Source organism: Nematolebias whitei, chromosome 15 (genome assembly GCF_014905685.2).
Source record: "Nematolebias whitei isolate Nwh7 chromosome 15, NemWhi1, whole genome shotgun sequence".
In the NCBI taxonomy this organism is placed as follows: domain Eukaryota; kingdom Metazoa; phylum Chordata; class Actinopteri; order Cyprinodontiformes; family Rivulidae; genus Nematolebias; species Nematolebias whitei.
This window is the reverse complement of record NC_056512.1, coordinates 14,047,914-14,053,800: the sequence shown is the minus strand read 5'-3', so window position 1 is coordinate 14,053,800 and position 5,887 is coordinate 14,047,914. Positions and strand designations below refer to the sequence as shown.

The 5,887-nt window shown below is 40.2% G+C and overlaps 1 protein-coding gene across 1 annotated transcript in view; it reads right to left on the bottom strand.

Moving 5' to 3' along the window:
- Positions 1–5,635, bottom strand: part of LOC119421966 (MAGUK p55 subfamily member 2) — a 44,897-nt gene extending 39,262 nt beyond the window's left edge. Inside the window, exon 1 of the mRNA XM_037689323.1 lies at positions 5,553–5,635. The gene's annotated coding sequence lies outside the window, so the exon portion shown is untranslated. The remainder of the gene's footprint in view (positions 1–5,552) is intronic.
- Positions 5,636–5,887: the final 252 nt, after the last annotated feature.

The window sequence follows — 5,887 nt, the reverse complement described above, 5'->3', positions numbered from 1 at the left end:
CCTCAACCAGTGATGTTCTCCTCAACCAGTGATGTCCTCCTCAACCAATGATGTCCTCTCTCTATCTCTCTTCCTCTCTTTCTGTCTGTCTCGCTCTCTCTCTAAATACCATACAATAAAATACAATAGTCTTTATGGGTGGGAAGGTGGTGCAGTTGGTAGAGCTATTGCCTCTCAGCAAGAAGGTCATTGGTTCAAATCCCAGCCGGGGACCTTTCTGGGCGGAGTTTACATGTTCTCTCGGTGCATGCATGGGTTTTCTCCGGGTACTCCAGTTTCCTCCCACAGACCAAAAACATGCATGTTAGGCTGATTGGTAACTCTAAAATGTCCGTAGGTGTGAGTGAGAGAGTGATTGGTTGTTTGTCTCTATGTGTCCCTGTGATAGACTGGAGACCTGTCCAGGGTGTCCCCTGCCTCTCACACAGTGACTGCTGCCGGACATGAGAACCAGTGACCCCCGCAATCTGAAAAGGTAGAAGCGGGTAAAGATAATGGATGGATGAACAGCCTTTATACTAAAAGCGCATGAAGCTTTGGACAGAGCGGTGTAGTGACCTGTGAAGTGGACACCTTTTGGACATGGAGGATGTGTGTTTATACTGGGAAACAGGCTGGCACTGTTTAGATCATACCAAGAGCTGGTCCACACACCACCCAACAGGAGACAGTGTGTGTTGTGCATCAGCTAAAAAGAAGACCTCCATCTGCAGCACGTGTGGAAGTTCATCTACAATTAGAACGAGCAAATAGTTTTCAGCCCCTGCCTCACAAGAACTGACGCATACACACCCACACACAACCCCCACCATCACCTCTGGTCTGAAAATGGTAAGCGCTTCACCATCATGTGTTTCTAACATACTATGATCTACCCATTAGGAAGAATACAAAGGTAAATGGAAAGTACTTGCTTTTTAGGAAAAAAGGAAGTTTCAAAGGAACTTAGTGGTAAGGTTTGCAAGTGGTGCAAACAAAATACGCAGTGACTTTTTTTTAATGGCAGCACAAAACCCAGTCTCATGGTTGCCTAATAGGTATTTAATTAATTAATTGTACACTTCAACATGCACACACACTTACATAAAGTGAAATGATTTGCTCACCTATTTTTCTCAGTTAAAGTTTACCACGTTTTGCCTTCATTTTTTTTCTCACCACTACATGATTTTTCCTGACACTCCATCCATTTTGCCTCTCAGTTCACACTCTGGCCAACACCACCCATGGTTCCCTTTCTACTTCTTCTCGGCCTGACCAAACCCCCTCACATTACTTCATTATTTTTGAATGCACGCCTCCAGCCCAATTCGTTCTGCCCCGCCTCCCTTCATCTTCCACCATCATCCATCTGCTGAGCTGTTCCAACAAATGAAGCAGATGTCACCTTCATTGTTCCAGTCATGCTGACACAAAGCTTACACTTGCTTCTAAATGTTTTTGTTTCCATTGGTTTAGTTCCAATAAGTAAAAACTTAAATGGCAGAATCAGTGCAGTCCATATTCCCCCACTGAATTTTTATTAATGTACACACTATAAGTAAATACTCTTCTCCTACACCATAAAATATTGTAGCAGGCTAGTTGAACGTGATGCAGGGAGTGTCTGCATATGAAGTGAGTCACGGTTCTATTACAATAAACATGGTTCAAATTAAGAGAAGGGGTGTTGATCCTATTTAATTAAGACTTGGACCCTCGTAAAAGAGGTAAAAACTGGTTGGGAAATTGAATTTATATACTGTACTTCAATTCAATTCAATTCAATAATACTTTATTAATCCCAAAGGGAAATGAAGTGTTGTCGTAGCTCGTCATCCTGGTTTCATTCAAGAGTTGATATAGATGCTGATAGCTGTGGGCAGGAAGGATCTCCTGCAGTGAAGTCGAAGAATCTGGCCACAGATACCGATCCGTCCACATGGATCCAGCTTGCTGTCAGATCCAGCGGACCTCTCGGTCCTCCTGGGCAGCAGGACTGCCCGAATGCCGGGCAGAATTCCTCTCTGAGCGATGGTCACTCCTCCCAGCAATGTGACGAGCTCCTCATCGCCACAGACAGACAGCTGAAGGTGCCGGTGGATGATCCCGGTCCTCTTGTTGTCACGAGCCGAGTTTCCCACCAGCTCCAGGATCTCGATGGTCAGATATTCAAGTAACGCTGCCAGGTTGACGGGAATTCATTCACAGCACCTCCTTTTCAACCCATTTGGGATTTGGGGCTGTAGTTGAGGTATTTGAGCTTTTGAGATGTTAATCAGCTGCTCCTGGTTGTTAAAAAAAAAAAAAACACCTTGTTGCTATGGTTACGCATCATAACAAATGCCCAAAAGTAAAAAAGTTTCAGTAAAAAACCTTCCAGCTGCTCAGCATCTGGTACCAGAGGAAGTAATCATCCAAACAAAGGCGATTTACATCCAGAAAAAAAGGAATAAAAGTTTTCAAAAGCAAAAACTCAGAATGAAAGTAACAAAGCTGCTCCAACATGCAGCCACACCGAGTGGCGCAAATCTAGAACTTATATACACTGTACAAATATATCTAGAACTTCATATTATACAAATTTTAATATCTGATTTAAACACTGTTTTCCATACTTCCCATACTGAAGTTTATATTTGATATTACTGTAATTTCCAGACTATAGAGCGCACCTGAATATAAGCTGTGCACACTAAATAAAAACACAACAGTTTCGTACATATATAAGCCACACTTGTGTATAAGTCGGAGGTGTTGATGTTGTAACATGAGAGGCAGCGCAGCTTCTGAGAGAGATGTGCAGGTCTTGTTGTAGATCAACAATCAACCACCAGATGGCGTTTTATAGACTTTATTTTTCTTTTCAACACAGACACAGGGAACCCCACAGGTCTCCATGACAACTGTAACACAAACTAACACATATTGAACATAAAATTGGCTAATAAGAACAGACTAATCACTAAAAGAACTATGCTAAACAGCTAACTGAAATGATTAACAATTAACATAAATTTTACCCATAATCCCTCCCTGAGGCCATGTGACCAGCAGTCAACCACAGCAGAATGCTACAATACGTACAGGTAACAAACACAAATATCTACAGTAAACGTTTTTTTCTTAACAGTGTCGGTAACACGGCTGGTTAAAAAAAATACAGTTAGTCTACCAGGAAGTCACTAGCTGTGTTTACATGCGCAAAACTTTTTGACCCGATTGAAATGTTTTCAGATTAAATTATTCAGATGTATCGTTTACATGGACACAATCCGTTCACGACGAGTGTTTACAGGCTTTTATTATATCCTGATGCATGCTCAATAATCCAGGTAGAAAAATCCAAAAAAGTTCAATCTGGTCCTCTGGACATTCAAAAAAACAAAAGCAAAACAAAGCAAAAAAAAAAAAAAATGTAGAAACGTTTCGTCTCTCATCCGAGAGACTTCCTCAGTCTGAGGTGCTGTTTTCAGCTCAGTCTCTTAAATAGCACCTTCTCAGAGTGGATCAACCAGTTTGCTGCTGACAACCAAAACCAGCTGATCACATGCTCAAGAAGGACCATCAGCCTAACAATGGATCATTAACACACTGATGGCTGTTTACTGTTCACAGAGGGCTGAGTGATACTAGCAATCACAGCATTGTAAGAGGTGTCTGAGGTGCTGTTTTAATGATTTTACATTATTAGTGTTTAGCATATATCTTAGTGGATATCTTAGATCCTTGTATACTGTTTATTTTTATACTTTATATTTTGCTAATTTTGGGAGTAACTGGGATCTTGAGTACACAATTTCATTCCACCTCATGTACCACGTGTGATGCGAATGACAATAAAGAAACTTGAATTTGAGATTTCAACTTTCAAAAACCAGTGCAGCATCAGACCTGACTCCCAGTCAGCTCCACTCCAGTTCACACCTTCATGCATGTGGACCAATATGTCTCTCATGAACCAGGCAGACAAAGAGCCTCCTCCATTGTGCGGGGCGAGCCGATCCAGTCTAATCTGCATGTGAATCTAGGTCCATACGAGGCCTCTCAGTTCTATAAAGCTTGGAAACGCCACACACTCCTGACATTTAAGAGTTGATAACACCTCCCACACGGGAAGCAAAGCGTCTTCAGTTTCAGAACAGAAATCCTGTTGTTTTTATTTTTTAACCTTTCTTAGGATCGCTACAAATGTAGTTTAGTAATAAGGTCTTTGTCCTTTCAGCATGAACAGGACAGTTTGAAACAGCGTGGAGCTTTATTCTTAGATGCTGAAGGTCTGTTCGGTTGACAGTTTAGCTCCAGACTCTTTTATTTGTGATGTTTTAGAGAATATTGTGTTTATGTGAAACGATGGACTGAAGGTCATTTACTATAATTTTTATCTATAGACTTGAGGTTAAAACTGACAAAATAGAAAAATATTCTACTTTTATTTGATTGTTACTGTATGATTCACCCACGAGCCAAATGTCTGTCAGTGGATCGTGTGTTCCATCATAGACAGAGGAGCAGATGCCCTTTGGGCCTTGTGATTGTACGTCAGCACTATATTGTGAATGGTGTTGCAGAAAGATGGAAAACTTTTATTTATTGAAAGTTCTGGGGAAAAAATCCCATTCTGAGCTGCTTGGGAGTGTACAAGTCACTATGTTTCAATCCAGATCCTTACAGGTACGGATGAACAATTAGTTTAGGATGTTGAATGTAAAACAAAACATTACAAAAGCAAACAACTACAAAAAAGGCCTTTAATGAATAATTAATATTGTACATGTTTATCAGCCCATATTCCTAAGCTCCTTAAAAAGCATCTTCCATTTTGAATTACGCAATATTTAAAATACTTTCAATTACCTCTTTAAGCACAACAAATCAAGGAAACTCTTTTCCAACAATATTAAAAGATTTGATATGAACCCTCTAAATAATTAAGGGGGAAAAAATGAAGAGTGCATAAGAACATTTAATTTAATTTAATTTAATCCAAGCTAAGTTTCTTTTTCAGGGGTAAACTTGTCTGGTTTAGGTGCTTTTATTTTATTTATTTATTTATTTAGGTTTGCATACATTGTTAATTTGATCTCAAAGACCATTACGACTATTAAAATCAGGACATATTAGTGGACATAAAAATTATTCCAGAGAACTGATTGAACATAAACTTCTTTTTATTTATTTGTTCATTTAGACCCAGCATCCTCCTGGTTTCCATGGTGATCTTGCCTCACAACATGGCGCACGCGCTGATCGTGTCGTCTCCTCCTGTCTGCGCTGCACCATCACAAAGGTGTTTTTTTTTTTCCTCCTCTCACGCCCCCTCACCGTGAGTGTGACCGCCCGCTGACACAGGTGGGACCAACAGGAGGAAAACATCCCAAAGCTCCATGTCCATCTTCATCTACAGACTAACGGCGGCATCAAAAGCCTCCGACAGCCACAACAAAGCATCACCCGTTAGCTAACATGTATCAGCGCGCGCACCTGCTGTCCACCAAGCTCCGAAGCTACAAACAAACAACAAGCTAAAGATAAAAAAATACGAGCAGGTGTGTAAAAACTCAGTAACCTACCTTTGAAAACGATGAGACAATGTTCTCGCTGTCTGTCCGCTTCCCTGCGCGTCTGTTCGTCTCACTTCGTAGTAGATGTAAACAACGGCGAGAAAAAAAAAAACCTTTTCCGGTAAGATTTCACAATAAAAGCTTCTTCTTTTTTTTTTTTTTTTTTTTGGCGCGATTACATTTTTTCATTTATTTTTCATTTAAACTTTATTTATACAGGTAGTCTCATTAGGTCACGAGGACTCATTTTCAAAAGATACCTGTTTTAGATTGACAACAATAATAAGCAATTAAAATTAAAAGTTGCTATAAAAACAATCAAATCAAGGTGCCATACAAAACAA